The sequence below is a fragment of the Cyrtonyx montezumae genome, unplaced genomic scaffold (genome assembly GCF_038088225.1).
Source record: "Cyrtonyx montezumae isolate F1298 unplaced genomic scaffold, pur_monq_1.0 scaffold_3, whole genome shotgun sequence".
NCBI classification, from domain to species: domain Eukaryota; kingdom Metazoa; phylum Chordata; class Aves; order Galliformes; family Odontophoridae; genus Cyrtonyx; species Cyrtonyx montezumae.
The window spans coordinates 154,325,336-154,341,868 of record NW_027072034.1 but is presented as its reverse complement, the minus strand read 5'-3'; positions in this window follow the sequence as shown (position 1 = coordinate 154,341,868).

Here is a 16,533-nt window from a genome sequence, read left to right as displayed (position 1 = left end):
CGCTCTTCCACTGGTGGCAGCGTTAAGTAGCATGGCGTGTTAACACAAATCTAACAGGTGTACTACATCATTAGTAGAGTCATTTTTGATTACAGCTTCGTATTTTCATATGGATAAACAGAAAGAAGCAGAAGAATTTCATTCATTCAGGGGGCAAATTTGTATCAAGCAACAAGATCAGTGGAAATAGGGAAGCCTGACCAAGGTCATACAGCAATTTGGCCCATGTAACATTATTAAATTATCCTAAATGTGCATTAGAAACCCAGGTTATGTTCGTTGCACAGCATTTATTTCTGTCTAAGGAAAGTTTATTATTCTAGCTCGAAATACAGGGTGAATTTCAGCATATGGTGGGAAACAAATATGCTGTCTCATCACTGACAACATCTATGTGTGCTATTCATTAGGTCTCAAATTAGTGTTGAGGAGAGTAAGGCTGTTTGGGATGTCAGATGACAGACAGAGGAGCACACGTGGGGATAGGGGCCTAACCCAAGCTCCTTCAAAATCAATGAGAGAGTCATTTTATTTGGATCCACAATTCCCAGCTGACAAAGTAAATAAATAAATGAACAAAAAGAATCAAAATACCTGTAGTGCCTTCCAAAATAGCATCTAAGTCAAAGTGAGGTTAAACTTGCCCTAAGTAACCAGTGCCCATCGATGCACTGGTTTTGTATTTTCCAGCTTTGTAATGCTGCCCTTGCTTTATAGTGCAATGCATCCAAGAGTTGACGTTGTTTCAAAAAACCCACAGTCTTAAGGAAAGATGAAAGGACGATTGGTAATGAATGGTGAGTGGGGCTGCTCTGCTACAAACAATTAAGGAAACAAAGAGTTCGATGAAAAGCTCTGCTCTCATTTGCATGGCTATAGTGCCCATCTCGCTAAATTGTGGCCCTTTATATCAAAGGATTAAATCTAGTTGATCTCCTTTAATTCCCTCAAGTTTATACTGTTGTATGCTGGTTTTGACTGGCTATTTTCTGTTTTGCTCTTGAGGCTGAGGTGCCCTGTACATACAATAGGCTTCGGAAAAGAGGGCTGTTATTTACATGTTTATAAATAATATAAATATTTCCCCAAATAGATGTGACCCATGTAGTCAGTATGTGTTCATTTGCATTCTTTTGTAATGCAAGGCAGTAGTGATGTTACACACAAGTAGATCCCAGGAGGCCCCGGCCTCCCAGCTGCATTAAATAAATCCCCATCAGCACAAAAGGGGAAAAAAAGGAAACAAAAAGCTTCCTGCTAGTTTTTCCTGGAAGTGCAGAAGGGAAATGTTTCACTTCTTTGGTGTCCTGCGATAGAAAACATCAGAAATGAACCTCTACAAAAATACAGTCCTAGAAGGGAAGCAGTAAACATGTTGCCTTTAGAAGTAGTTTTCCCTCTGTATTTGATCCTCATTACAGCCCTTCAGAAAACACTTGGTCTTCCATCTTTACTCATAGTTACGGGCTGTTTTTTGCCTGAAGTTTGTATAAACCCTTGTGCTCTGCTATACTGAGTTGGAAATGTATGTCTTTAACCCAGCTGATCCTGTTCTGACGAAAGGAGCTGTTCAGACATAATTTCTGTTTTGTTCTTCCTTGCAAAATCCTTAAATGAATATTTGACAACCATCTTGTTTCAGTTTAAAATCAAGCATTTTACACACTGAGTTTACGCATTAATCAAAAAATACACACCTTCCTAAAATTTCTGACAAATATGTCCAATGAGTCTAAAAATCAACTTCTCAGTGAGGAAGGAGAACAACAGAAAAATTCTTTTTAGAGATACCAGTTCTTCAAAAGCTGATGTCAGACTTCTCGTGATCCTAGGAACCACAGACCCAGTCGTGTGGATAATTGTCAGTGCTTCCTTGTGAGCAGCTTAATGGTGCCAGCCTAAGCCCTACACAAATAGCACATCCCTGCCTTTAACACCGAGTGCCCCACTGCATGCACCCCATTGTCTGTTCCCTGGGTGTAATGGGCAGTGGAGGGATCTTTCATTCATCTCCTGTGATGAGCAGGATTTTCCATACATCCCCTCCCCGAAGAGAAAGAATGGAAAATCAGTGGGGCTTTGTATGTGTGTTGCAGGATGGGTTTTGGAGAGGGGTGTAGTCGTGGTTTTGTCCCCTGATTTCATTGTCCTGGTTTCACAGTATCCACATTAGAGATACATATTTGTTTAGTAATAAAGTGAACGGAAAAATGATGGCAAAAGTTTGGCTTATGGCACATTCCATTTCAGAGACATTTCAGATCATGGGTTCAGAGAGAGCAAGTTTAATCTTACCGTGTGTCACCAGCTCTCCCAGGACCTGCCATGTCTTGCATATAAACATGATTTTACCAGTCCTAGCACCATGTCAGGAGCCTCATTTGCATATGATAATCTCTGCCAGATGAGTTTTGTTTCGTAAAACCCAAAGTGGGAATGACTGGGATGTAATCAAAACTCCCTAACTGGGAAGAGTTAGATAAATGGTTCTGGTTTCAGCCTATCTCGTTTGTTAATCTTATTAGAGCCATCTCATGCTCATTTAAACTAAATATATAACCCAATTAAAACAATCCTGAGCTATTACATCTACAGAGGCAGACTAAATTTCAGTGCTTCTGACACACAGATCATTCAAACCTCCAGAGCATGAATATCTGTACTGTCACTTCGGTTTCTTCCATCTCACCCATCATGAATGCACTGCACACGTGGGTAGGGAGGTGGGTATGTTTCAGATATGATGCAGTAGTCCAAAACTCTTTAATAACCAGCATCTAAAGAAGTTGTTGGATATAGAAATTCCCTTGTATGGCTCTAGAGGATACAGGAAAAATTTCTTGGGTTCGGGGATCGTGGCAATGTGCTGAACTGATGGCAAGGGGGGACAGAGGAAAGGGCTGGAGCTGGAAGCTTCTGGTCTAACAGCAAATGGCTTTCCTGGCAGACATGGAGCCTCACAGGTTCTCTCTTTTGATGCAGGAAGTAATCTGCTAGCTAGAGACCTCACAGTGGAAGTCAGCAAAGAGAGAAGGCAGTAGCGAGACTGAAACAATGAAATGCTTTTCTCATCAGCTCCCCTTAAACCCAACTGCAGGATGATCTGTTTGCTAGGAACAGGCAAGCAAGGTCTGTCCAGGGAACTCTCATGAGGTTGCAATTAGAAACAAAACACACTTGAGAAATTAAAATGAGAACTTATCTAAAACAAGAGCAGAGCAGTCACGGCCAACTTAAAGCTGAGCAAATAACTTCAAGTATATGATTTGTTCTGTGGATTTGTACAAATTAAGTTCACAAACTGTTTGCAAACAGATTGCAAAATTAAAACAAATAGACAAATAAGAAAACGTGCATTCATTTTTTGAATGATTGGTTTACCCTACATTGTGAACTAGAGATAATTCTTTGTCTCCAAATTGCATTAACTAGGACCGTGTCACAGCTGTGTATCACACGCTGTAACTTTGTCCTGTGAGTTGAATGACTCTGCAGGACCTAAGAGCAGCACAAGTCCATTTCCAGGGTGACAGTGCTCATGTATCAAAATCAGAAGAGGACCAGAGGAGCTGAGGTGGCACAGATGGATGGATCTGCAGCCTTACAGGAGGAGATGAGAAAGGCTGGGACTCTTCACTTCGGAGAAAAGGCACCTGAGAAGGGATACAGCCAAGATTTACAAGTTTCCAGTGGTAGTAAGTAAAGTCCAAAGGCTGTTATCCAATGATCCCACAGTGCCATAGTTAGCATAGCCCCGCAGTGATGCCCATTCATGGGGGCACCCATAGTGCTGATGATCCATGACTGCCAAGGGCTGTTCAGCAGCACCAGGGAAGGCAGGAAGGCCCTTCCAGCACTGGGCTCCCAAATGAAACAGTGGTCTTGGACAAGAGAAGGTGGTGGAGGGAAACTTTAATCTGACTATTTGAGTGTTTCTTACATCCATGGGGCGCCCTTCATGTGGGATAACTAACCTGAGAACAGAAATGAGTTCTAATTGTATAAAATTGATCAAGTGTGGGGTAATGTGTAAATGCCACCATCATAAATTTACACACCTTGATTTAGGTCTGAACAGTTCAGATCAGACTCCACATCCTTGTTTGCGTCCTTGGACTAGAACATGGCTTCCCACAGTCAGAAATGAAAAGGGATGGGAACTTTAGCAGAGTGAAAGAAACCCATCAAGACATTTAAAAGCTGTGTGCACAGAGGCTCAGCTATAGGACATTCCCATGACTCACTTATGGTCAGTAGCAGATGCCAAGGCCAAGGAGCCCGTTAATCAGCATGTGGCCCTTACATTGTGTTTTATCTTCTCAGCTTGCTTTCCTGTTTTCTTGCTTTCCTGTCAGGCCTTTAAATTCTCCCTGTGCTAATGACGCTGGTCCTCTTCCCCATCCACATCTCCTTTCACTCCCCCATGCCCTTTCACACTTTGAACCTGGCAGACATGTAGGGGCTGACCCTGCTGCACAGCAGTGACATGGTGCGCTCAGAGAAGTGTTAGCCTTGCAGGAAAAGCTATCAAAGAGCCCGGGCAGGATTGCTATGTGCTTCGTTTCCAGTGGAGCTAATGTTCCACAGCTCACATCAAAGTGTCCAGTCGAAACGTGCATTTACACCTCATGGAAAATGGACTGGATGCAAAAAGATGAATCATTTTGTCAAGCAACTGAGATCCTGAATTTCAGTGGTGTTTCAAACTGACAAACTGACATTTTTGTTTCTTTCTTTTTTTCCCCTTTTTTTTTTCTTTTTGGCACCTGCAAATGATTGTGGGAGTGATTTTCTGTCATCAGTTATACAGGAGGGTAATTTGTACCTCTCAGAGGGCTTAGCAAAACTGCAGGCATTGCTTCTTTTTTGTGCCCAGTTCCACGAGACAAAACACACCTGCAATTACATGTACATGGCTGCAAATTACAGGGATAACACTTAAGATTTGGAGTTTTCCAGTGAGATTGGATTTGGCTGGGAAACAAAGATAATGAAACCGATGTACCTGAGCTGAGTTTTTTCATGGAAAAGTTCACAACGCGGCACAGATTACCCAGGGAGGTTATGGAGTCTTCTTGGAGACCTCCAAGAGCTGCCTGGCCTTGGGCACCCTGCCCTGTGTGTCCCTGCTTCAGCAGGGGTTGGGCCAGATGTGCCCAGAGGTCCCTGCTGACCTCAGCCACCCGGTGATATGTTAAGAGCTGCTTTCATCTAGAGAACTAATCTAATCAGAGCAAATCTAAACCGAGAGACTGCTGAATCCTCCAGGTTTCATCTCTCAGTGAAATACACCATTTCTCCTCCAGCTTTGCTGAAAAAGAACAGACATTGGAGCTCCTGCTTCATTAGAGCATAATGAGGCCAAATTGTGGGGCTTGCTGGCGCCACTCAGCAATTCTACACCGCGGTCGTCCTCAAAGTCAGCGAAGCAGGAGAGCTGCCAGCCCCTCCTGCAGCACGTGGCACTGGCTCAGGGTCAGCACAAAACACCCATCGGGGCTTTACTAAGGAGCCTGCCATCACAGTAGCACCTGGTGTAGTAACAGAGTCAGATGTAGCCCCGATGGGAGCAGGGACGCAGGGCAGGAGTAGCAGCTGAAAGGCACTGGGGCAGAGCTGCTCCAGCACTGCGTTCCTAAGGGCTGCAGGGAGTGTTAATGGGCCCCATGTGCTGCAGGAATGCAAAGCTCTGCGTGGGCTGGGAGAATTATGCTCTTGACATTGGGAGAACTTCCTGACTGAGAGCTAATTGCTTTGGCCTGTGAGCGTCTCTGCTCCAGATTAACATTACTGAGCATTAAACATAAAGGAGTGGCAAAAACAAAGGCAGATGGCTGTCTTGTGTGAGATGCTGCTGGTTTCACCTCAGATTTCTGAGGCTACGGAGCATGCTTTAATGCAGTTCATGTTTAATTGTCATTTGACTGTCAATAAAGATGAGACTGGTCCCACTCTGGTTATTTCATAGTGCATGTCTCCAGCAAGGGACAACAGTGAAGGTGTGCAGAAGAATGTAGGAGCAGGGCAAACCTGCAACGCTTCCCCAGTCCTCAGAGTTATGGCCCTTGCTGAGCTGCAGATGGTGTCCTTGTGTTTTATCACAGTGATTTCAGTGATTTGTACGAACGTGTCAGTGAACTCATGTAAACTGCTGGCAGCTCAACGCCGCACTGCTCACCTGAACTTAGTGTGAAGAACAGCCTCGTTTCATTTGTTTTGTACATGCTGTTTGCCAGTTGCTATTCTCCCTGAATGCTGGCGAGGTGGTTCTCCTCTTCTGGGAGTAGGTTTCAGTGTAGCTGAATCGATAGAACGGCATAGAATCATCGAATCATGAAGGTTGGAATAGACCACTAAGATCACCCAGTCCAACCATCCACCCATCCCCACCATGCCCACTGACCACGTCCCTCAGTGCCACATGGACTCTCTTCTTGAGCGCCTCCAGGAACAGTGACTCCACCACCTCCCTGTGCCAATGCCTCACCACTCTTTCTGAGAAGAAATTTTTTCCTAACATCCACCTGTACCTCCTGTGGTGCAACTTAAGGCCATTCCCTCTCACTGTTACCTGGAAGAACTTGAGACCAGACTCAGAGATTCAGCTGTCTTGTTTTTTTATTATCTCTGGCTGCCAATCATCAAACCTGAAGCTGGACTCTTGTTGGGGAATGGATCAATGTGCTTGAAGGATGTGCTTGAGATGAGATCAGCTGAAAACACGAGACATTCAGGTGTGAGCTCCATGTACAGGAACTTTGCTTTTATGAGTAACGCACTGAAACACTCAGCAAAGGTTTGGATGCTCAAACAATGAGAGGAACCTGCTTAGTTTGTTGGTTGGGCTTGATGATCCCCAGAGGTCCCTTCCAACCCCTGCAATTCTGTGACTCTGTGAGAAGCTAAAGGGCCATACTGCAAAAGGAGAAGAAAACTCTCAGAGAGGAGAAACGAGCGGCTCTGAAAAGATGCGGAGAGTGCACGTGCACAGAGGTTCAGTAATAGGTGGAGGTGTCAGCAGATGGAGGGAGAAGGAAAGAAATAATGCTCCGGAGTTTATATTGGTTTGAGCCCAGTTTGCAATAGTTTGGTTCTTGTGTATAGGAAGAACTGAGAAAAGTCAGAGACCACAGAGACACCAGAAAGTGAGGGACACCCCCACCGCCATATGATGTACTGAATTTTTATTCCCCAGCTCCTTGTTAACACAGAGCTGACAGGCTCCTCTGCCAACCTCGAATACTTCTGATTCATTCCTGTGGTTCCCCAAGTATCCAAACAAGACAGAAATTGAGTTGGCTAATTTATTTAGGAATGCCTCCTCCCCTTTCTTTACTGCTCGCATTGCAGTATATTGCTGGCATTGTTTAAACTATTACTGGCAAATAGTATTGTTCTGTACATTATAAATAGAAAGCAGGCAGCTAATGGAATTAAATGTGGACTGAGAGGCACAAATTCCTACACAAACAGTCTGTGTGTCTGACAGGAAATAGAAAAGCGTTGTTAAATTTGCCTGTGGCCAGTCTAATTTCATCTCCTTTCTTTTTTTTCTTTCTCCCTTAAGAATGTGAGATTGTGTGTCTACCAAATAACAGCTTCTTAAAACTGAAAATAAATCCACTGATGGAAGATCTCTCCAGAGCATCCAAAGTATTTAAAACTGCACAGGGCTTGGAATTCTGGTGTTCTTGGGTAGCGGATGACAGTGAACAACAGCTTACACAAACACACTGAGAGTTACATGGGCAGTAAGCTGCCAAACATGTCTACGAAGGACAGGCCAGTAACTTGCTACATCTTTTGCATTTTAAGGAAAGATTTTCCTACCCTGGCAGTTTCCTTTCCATACTCAGTATGATGGGCAAGAATCCACTCTGTTCAGTGTCCACCGAATATTCTTCTACAGATGTCTTTGGAGGTTTGCTGTAAACCTGGAGAATCGAAACATTTCCTTGGACAAGCAGATCATTTTCAGTTTGTGTTGCAAACCTTGAAATATTTTCTTTTTTTTTTTTCTTTTTTCTTTTTGTGAGATTTACATCAAAGAATCATAAAGGTTGGAAAAGATTGCTAAGGTCATCAGTCTGACCATCAACCCAGCTCCATCGTACTCACTGACCACGTCCCTCAGTGCCACATCTCCAGGCTTCTTGAACACCTCCAGGGATGGTGACTCCACCCCCTCCCTGTGCAGCCTGTGCCAATGCATCAACACTCTTTCAGAGAAGAAATATTCCTAATATCCAACCTGAACCTCCTCTGGTGCAACTTAAGGCCATTCCCTCTCCTACCATTACCTAGAATCAGAGCCAAGCCCCACCTCACCACAACCTCCCTTCAGGCAGCTGTAGAGAGCAATAAGGTGTCCTCTGAGCCTCCTCTTCTCTGGATGAACAATCCCAGTTCCCTCGGCCGCTCCCCATAAGAACTGTGCTCCCAAATCCTCACAGCTTCATTGCCCTTTTTTGAAGGGCACACATTTTGGTTTTGCAGAAGCCTGCTTTTTCTGTTGGAAGAGCAGGGCACAGTGACATAAGCTTTGCTTTGCTGGAAAAAGAAGCTATGGAAAAAGCTCTGCTATGGGACAAAGGGCTGCATGTATCCCCAGCACACAAGGAGAGGTTCATAGACCTTTCATGTGAAAGCCAAAGAGCTGAACACCCCCAAACTCTCCGTCTCTGCAAGCCAGGTGCTCCTATTTTTACCCTACATGGTGTAAGAAAAGAAGAGGAACAGAGTGCAGACAGGAATTACAAAGCAAGGGCTGAACCATTGCTTGGGGCTGTACTGAGGACAAAGAGGATCTTGCACAGACCCAGAGACCTGGACCTCATTTCACGATGGGTGCATGGGATCCTACATGCATGGCACAGCTCTCATTGATCCCTGTTCTATAGGATGAGGGCGTGAATGAGCAGGGACTGAGCAAACACTTAATACACAGCAGAGCTTTATGAATATTTTAATTACAGCCTCTTGCTTGAAAAACACAACTGTGTTCTGCAGTGATAATTTATACTGCAAATTTGTAGTAGAGTTATTTACTTATCTTTAGACAGACAACGCAATACGGCAAATGGGAGCTTAATAACTTGTTGATTACGTTAGAAATGCCTCGTAAAAATATGCAGAAATAAGTGATAATAAAGGAGGAAAGGATTAGTGCCATTGATTTAAAACTTTATGAGGTGGATTCTAAATCCCAAAGCTGGAGCGTTTGTTTCAGCATATAAAAATGAGAACAGACTGGTGGAGTCCTTGTTCGAACAACTGGCGGGCAAGTGGCAATAAATCATGGAAATTACATTTCCTAAACTTTACCTTTTAATAAATGAGGTGTTGTTTGTAAAACAGCCTCGGAGAACATGCTAATACAGCACTGCTTGCTGGGTAACGAGCCAAGTCCAGCTCTGCATTTTGGCCGAGCTGCACCACGGATAGATTTGGCTCCATCCCTCTATAAACATGAATCAAGCTGTTTGCATTTTGTCATTACACTGCCCTGGCCCAGGAGGATACATTTCCTTGGCAACTACAATTAAGGAGCTGACAAAAATACTACATATTATCTACATCATTTTTTCTTCCTTAACGAAAGCTGCGTTTCCCCAGCCCTACTCCTCTCTGAGTGAGGAAGATTAAGGGGCCCATCCAGCTTCCTGCGACACTGCAGATAACATTGCCAGCAGTTCTGATAGCTGAGGCAGAACTCACTTCGTTTTGCAGTTATTTATTGGACTGATAGGCTGAGCCAGGCAGCACTCACAGCCCCGCTGGCTTTGCTGCCTACCCTTCAGTTTATACAAGTTCTTTTGTCCAAGGTGAATGCAAAAGAGAAGGTGGCTGCAGTGGCAGCAGCACTGAGAGCACTCTGAGTCTGCAGGTGTTTGGGCACTGTTACACTAACTAACACTTTGGGAAATCACCAGGAGCAGGAGCTCCACTGGTGCTTCAGGATCACACACACGTTTAACCAAATGACACACGACGCTTTTCTGCACGTTAAAGCTTTCCTCCAATTGCCTGGATGGGTCCTGGTGACATCAGAAGGATCGCTCTGGTTGTGCAGAGCAGCAGGGTTTGGGTCCTGGCCCCTTCGACACTCCCTTGGATACGAAATGCTCTTATATCTCATGGGCATTGCTTGAAGGAATGTTACACCTGATGGATATCTCTAACTGAACGTACCACTGGGAGAGTGCGGATGTTGCTCCTTCCTTTTACTAGACAGTGGGATCTTCAGGCTTGGCTCTCACTTGGTTTCTCTGTAGCAGAGCTCAGATCCTGGCTCGCCCTTTGGGAGCAGCTGTAATCTTCATCTTCCTTCTGATATGTCAAATAAATTATCAGTATATACTCTCGTGATTTTATGCTCTATAAAATATTTTGGTGAATCTAAATCCCTCTCCCAAGCCCTTATTGGACTTCTATTCCTGATCCAACACAAACCAAGACAAAATAGAAGAGATAACAATTCCAGGAATTTCCATCATGACTCTTCCCAGCTAGATGTTATATGTTAGGATGAAGATAACAGCATGTGCATCAGTTGTAAGAACATGAAGTACTCTTCACGGAGCATCAGGAAACCCTTTCTTTACAAACACGTTTGGAAGAAGCTTGTCAAACTTCACTATCAGGGAAACCTCAGTGATTTCAGGATTTATGCACCCAGCCTTTAGGGACAGTGTTTTTTTTCCCTGCTGGGGAAAGAGGACAATGCAAAGCTCACTTCAGCCAGCCAACCCAACCTACAACCTTCTGCCCGTCCCTCTGAGGTGCCAGGAGCTGAGTTCCACCAACATATCCAGCTCCTGCTGCCTGTGACACAGGAGAGTAGTGCTTCCCTTGCGTGCACCCCACAGACCCACCTTGGTGACCTGTGAAGTTTTCACCTGGCAGATGGCGAGCCAGAAAAACAGAAAGAGAACAAAACAAAATCTGCTTTCCTCCTCTGTTGCTTGCTTGCGTGGCAGCGTGATAACACCACTATCAGGATCAGCAGCCCTTTTCCGTTCTCACAACAAATCAGTCGTTGCCATCACATCGAAAACGAGCCTGAACCTGCTTTTGGCTGCTTTTGAGTAATGGGTTTGGGGGATTTCCACATCTGTTTCCTGTGCTTGTGGCTGTAGAGCAGGAAGAGCATTGCTCCACGCAGCAGCTGCTCACCCTTGGGGGAACCAGCCTGAGAGCGTGCCTGGAAGTCCTTCACACTTCATCTCCTGGAACTTTGAAAACACAGGTTGCTATTGAACCGTCCCAACGTGCTGCGTCAGGGCAGGAGCCTGAATGGGAAGGGGGTTTGCTTTGGTTATAGTTAGGGGAAAAAAAAGGGGGGAAGAAAGGGAAAAAAAAAGCAGTCAGTGAAGGGAAGGAAATAATGAAACTTGAGCTTAGCAGGAAAATTTCAATTACCGAACTGCCAGCATGAGGACTGCTCCTCCCAGGGCATGCCCTGGCTGTGCCTTCATGCTCTGATACAGACAACTGCTACGAAGATTTCCCTAATCGCATTCCTTTGTTTGCTTCATGAATCTACTCCAGGATGTCCTCTCTGCAGGAGATGTTTTGAGTCATTCCTGCTACTGACCTGGGTGGAATGTCTGAAGCATCTTCTTTGTCACATCCCTGACTTCTCCCAGCCCTCTCCCCTCTACTCCATGGAGCTGCAAGAAGTTCCTGGTCAACCTTCACTTGCTTAGGAGAACCACCTCGTCCAGTGCTACCAGGCAGTGTCATCCCCTGAGGTTCTCTCCAGTCACAGCAGCCAAGATATTCCCCCTTTGATCCATCTTCTTTGACAGTGCTTCCTCACTGCATGTGGCTGTCAAGTCTTGCACATTCATTTGTTGAAACAAGAATGTTTCTCTCTTTCATAGGCTTCAAAGGATATAAAAACATGTTTCTCTTCCCCACTCATTCCCTCCTCACCAAGAAAGCTTATGAGCAATGAAGGATAAACACCTGTCATTCAAAACCTCTTTGCCCAGTAACCTCTGCCCATCTGGCCCCTGTCTCTTATTCCAAAGCCAGATAAGTTGTCTGCCTGATTTCCTTCAGCTCGTTTTCACACTTTCCAAAACTTGAAACTTGCACGCTGCTGAGCTCTTGAGACCAATTAAAAATAGCTTGTGTTGAGCAGAACAACCAGTGAGTTTTCCACTGGCCCAAATGTGACAGCCTGCCCCATGCAAGGATCTCATGTAGAGCCTTGTTGAATAGAATACTCATCACAGAATCACAGAACGGTTTGGGTTGGAAGGGACCATAAAGTCCATCCAGCTCCAACCTCCTGACGTGAGCTGGTTACCCCCAGCAGACCAGGCCACCCAGGGCCCCATCCAACCTGGCCTTGAACATCTCCAGGGATGGGGCATCCACAGCTTCCCTGGCCCCATCTGACAGTGCCTCACCACCCTAATTTGGGGAAGGATGAGGTATTACTGCAGAGGTCATCTCTTCAGGCTGGGTGTCCCAGCAAGACAGATGAGGGCCTCCTGAAGGCTGGCTCCCCTCATCAGGAAGAAGTAGGAAACAAAAGAGGAAAGAATGTGTAATTTTAAAAGACTTCTGCTTCCTATAGCAGCAAATAAATAGAGAACATTGAGTTGTGTCCAGAAAGGAGCCAAGCAGAACATACTGAGAGACTTTTAAGGTCTTTGCATTGTGTCTGCAAATTCAAGAGCTGTAGCACAACAAAAGCACAGCAATGTACTCTAGATAGCATCATGCCTCTCTTCAACATACACTTTCTATGTAAAAACCAGTGCAAGGCAGTGTTGCTTATCAAACACTGATGTAGTGTGCTTTCACATTTATCCTCACCTTCACCTTTTAATCCTTAGAAAAACATGCTCTGAATGTGCAGCAAAGATGAGTGTTAATGAATCCCCAGCGTGCACAGAACTGCAGGGCTCAGTGTGGAGTGTTCAGTACAGCTCTGGGATTACATACAATTAGAGCGTCTAGACTGCATTCAGCAGGGATGTGGATGGGCTGAGGATTACAGCTGAGAGATCAGACAGATTCAGTGTGAGTGTGGGGGGCTGGTTTTTGTGGGAGAGGAAGCCAAGTGGAAATGCAAGAGTGCACCAGATAGATTATCACTGGGCCTGACTGATTGTACACCTCCAGCTTCCTTGAATCATAATATCATCTGAGTTGGAAGGGATGTCTAAAGGTCATGTAGTCAAACTCCCCTGCATGAACATGGAAATGCACAGCTAGATCAGGTTGCTCAGAGCTCAGGTTCAGGCAGGCTGAACTTCACCACCCATCTGTTCTCTATATGTGTCCTACTGCTTTGCAAACACCAAGCCTGGATATCTCTTGGACACAAAAGCACGGAACCTTTCATGTGGTCCCATCAGGTTCACTTGGTTCATATGGAGTCCAGAGTACACCAAACCCTGATCCCAGGTCTCAAGGCTCTTGTAATCCCCAGACCACGCTATACCAACCACGGCTCTTCCCTTACAGAATCATAGAATCATTAAGGTTGATAATCACATCAACCATCAGACTGTCACCACCATGTTCTCTAGACCATGTCCCTCGGTGCCACATCTACCCTTCTCTTCCACTGACCTAGGACATTACTGCCATGTGCAGGAGTATTCCTAAAGAAATCAACGTGCAGTCATAATGTGTTTGACAACCCCACATTTGAACCAGAAAAAAATGTCCTGTTTTCGTGCTCCTGCTCTCCCTGCAGGCAGCTGGGCCAACCCCCATCTCCCCATGCTGAGTTTGATGGGGAAGATGACTTGCCTCTCCTCAGCCTAAGGCTCAGGGCACAAAGATTGGTTTCCTGTGCTGGAGCACAGCAGCACTGAGCATTATTCTCAGTGATATCTGATAAGTCGTGGCAATCAGGTGAAGTCCCTGGTGACTGGAAAAAAGGCAAATCACACTCATTTTTATAAGAGGTGAAAAAGATGACTCCAGGAACTTCTGATCTGTCAGTCTCAGCTCCGTGCTGGAAAAGATCATGGAGCAGGTCCTTCTGGAAGCTATTCTAAGGCACGTGGAAGACAGGGAGGTGATACAGGAGAACCAGCATGTCTTCACCAAAGGCAAACTCTGCTTGACCAACCTAGTGCCATTCTACAATGATATAACTGCATCAATGGACAAGGGAAGACCCACTGATGTCATCTATCTGGACTTTGACATAGTACCCCACAACATCCTTCTTTCCAAATTGGATAGGTAGGGATTTGTTGGGTGGACTTTTCAATGGACAAAGAACTGGCTGCAGGATCGAGTCCAGATGGCTCAATGTCTGGATGGAGATCAGTGATGAGTGGTGTCCCAGGGGGCAGTGCTCGTTAATATCTTTATTGATGACATTGACAGTGGGGTTGAGTACTCCCTTGGCAAGTTTGCTGATGACACGAAGCTGTGGGGTGCAGTCAATACACCACAGGAACAGGATGCCATTCAGAGGGACACAGACAGACTTGAGCAGTGAGCCCAGGTGAACTTCGTGAGGTTTAACAAATCCAATGCAAGGTCTTGCACCTGAGTTGAGGGTACTGGTCTGGGCTGTGTCAAAAAAAAGCAGGGCCAGCAGGTCAAGGGAAGGGATTCTGTCTCTCTACTCTGTATTGGTGAGACCTCACCTGGAGCACTGCATCCAGGTGTAGAGTCCTCAGTACAGGAGGGACATGGATTAGGTGGCTTTCAGGGGTCCCTTTCAACTCTATTCTATGATTCTATTCTTATTTATGCCCTGAGCTTTGGCACCCCAGCACTACCCAGGATGACATGGGTATCCACATGGGGCATCCACAACCTCTCTGGGCAGTCTGTTCCAGTGTGTCACCAGCATATCATTTACCCCACTCCAGACAGGCCTGTGACTGGCAGGCTTTATGCAGTTCCAGGCATGAGCAGGGAGAGTCCTCTCTCCATCAGACAGATGGAAAAAAAAAAGAAAAAAGAAAAAGAAAAAACACACAAAAACCCCCATTTTTTACTGCCTTAGCACCAAAGTTTACCCACTTGTTTACTTACTCTTCCAGCAGTGCTGTTTGCTGACATGCAGGCACCCCTCACCATCACTACTGCTCTCTCCTACTCCCCTCACTAAAATTGGACAGAAGGTTGAATTGGACAGAGCTGTTGAAGCTGAGTGTGCTAACAGTGAGGGCAGCAGACCTGCATGCGGAGCTCCTGTCCTCTCAGATCCCTCTGTAACCTCTCAGGATTTTTGCCATCTCCCCTTGGCCCTGGGAGGAGCAGTGCTCCCACTCTGTGACACCACACTTTATGGAGGGTGGGTGCAGAAAATGCTCCACTGATCTTTTTGGCACCGAGAAGCCATTTTCCACCCTGAACAAACCCATGGAGACTCTGGGTCTTATTCTCGCTGCATGAGAAGCAATAGGTGCAGTAGGTGTGGGGTGTTTGGGATGTATCCCAACTGTACCACAGCTGGCAAAAAACAGCTCGTCTCTCCTTGAAGTTTTCACCACCTGTCCCATTCCCTCCCTGCAGGAAACCCAGCCTTGTTCCCTCCTGAAGGCAGTGAATGGAGCTTTGTTTGCAGATGCTCTTTCACAAGTAACACCAGCATTGAGTAGTAAACACAGTGCCACTAAACTGGAAAAGCAATAATTTGTTTGGAAGATCATGACCTTCTTTTCTCCTGACTTGGGCAAGAGCAGCTACCAAATCTTTGGACATTGCAAACAGCTCTTCATTGTCTTTCAACTTAAGTAGCACCCTAAATTCCCATGGGGTTGAGGCTTTGCCATGGTGGCAGCAGCATCACCTTTGGAAGTTTGTTCAGAACAAAGACGTGGCAAAGCTGTGGAACCAAGGGACAAACCCCACTCAGTAGGAGCAGATCTGGAATCCATCTCCTTTAGGATCATGGAATTATAAAGATTGGAAAAGACCACTAAGATCCTCTAGTCCAACCATCAACCCGTCCCCACCATGGCCACTAACCCATGATCCTCAGTGCCATATCCATGTCAGTGCCTTTTATCCATTCCAGTGATTTTACCCAATGCTATATACATCATGCTTTGTACATCCTCTTTAGACCACATCTGTTCTACTTCACTCTCTCTTGGTTGAGTTACTGAAATCTTAAGACTAGAGAGGTGGAGACAGATCCAATGGGGGTACAAACCTGACTGACTGGGAAAAGTTTACTTGCAGAGTCTGTAGTATTCAAATGGAAAAAAAGGAACATGAGAATCACTGAACCTGATCTAACCTAAGGTCCACATAGCTCAGTATCCAATCTCCAAGGCCAAATAAGTGGCTTTAGGAGCTGATAAGCACCTATCTTCAGCCATGAGGATTATATTTCTCTTACAGAGGTGCTGATAACTTAAAAGTCCTTAAATTGTGACTCCTTCTAGCTCTTCAGCCCTAAACGGCCTTTTACAAGCCCTGTATTTCCTGGTACAAAATAGGCACTCAAGGCTGAAAAATTTAAGACGTGAACATAATGTAAACCCAGTACAATATATTGCATGGTCTTGAGTTAAGAGGTAGAGGAATAGGTAG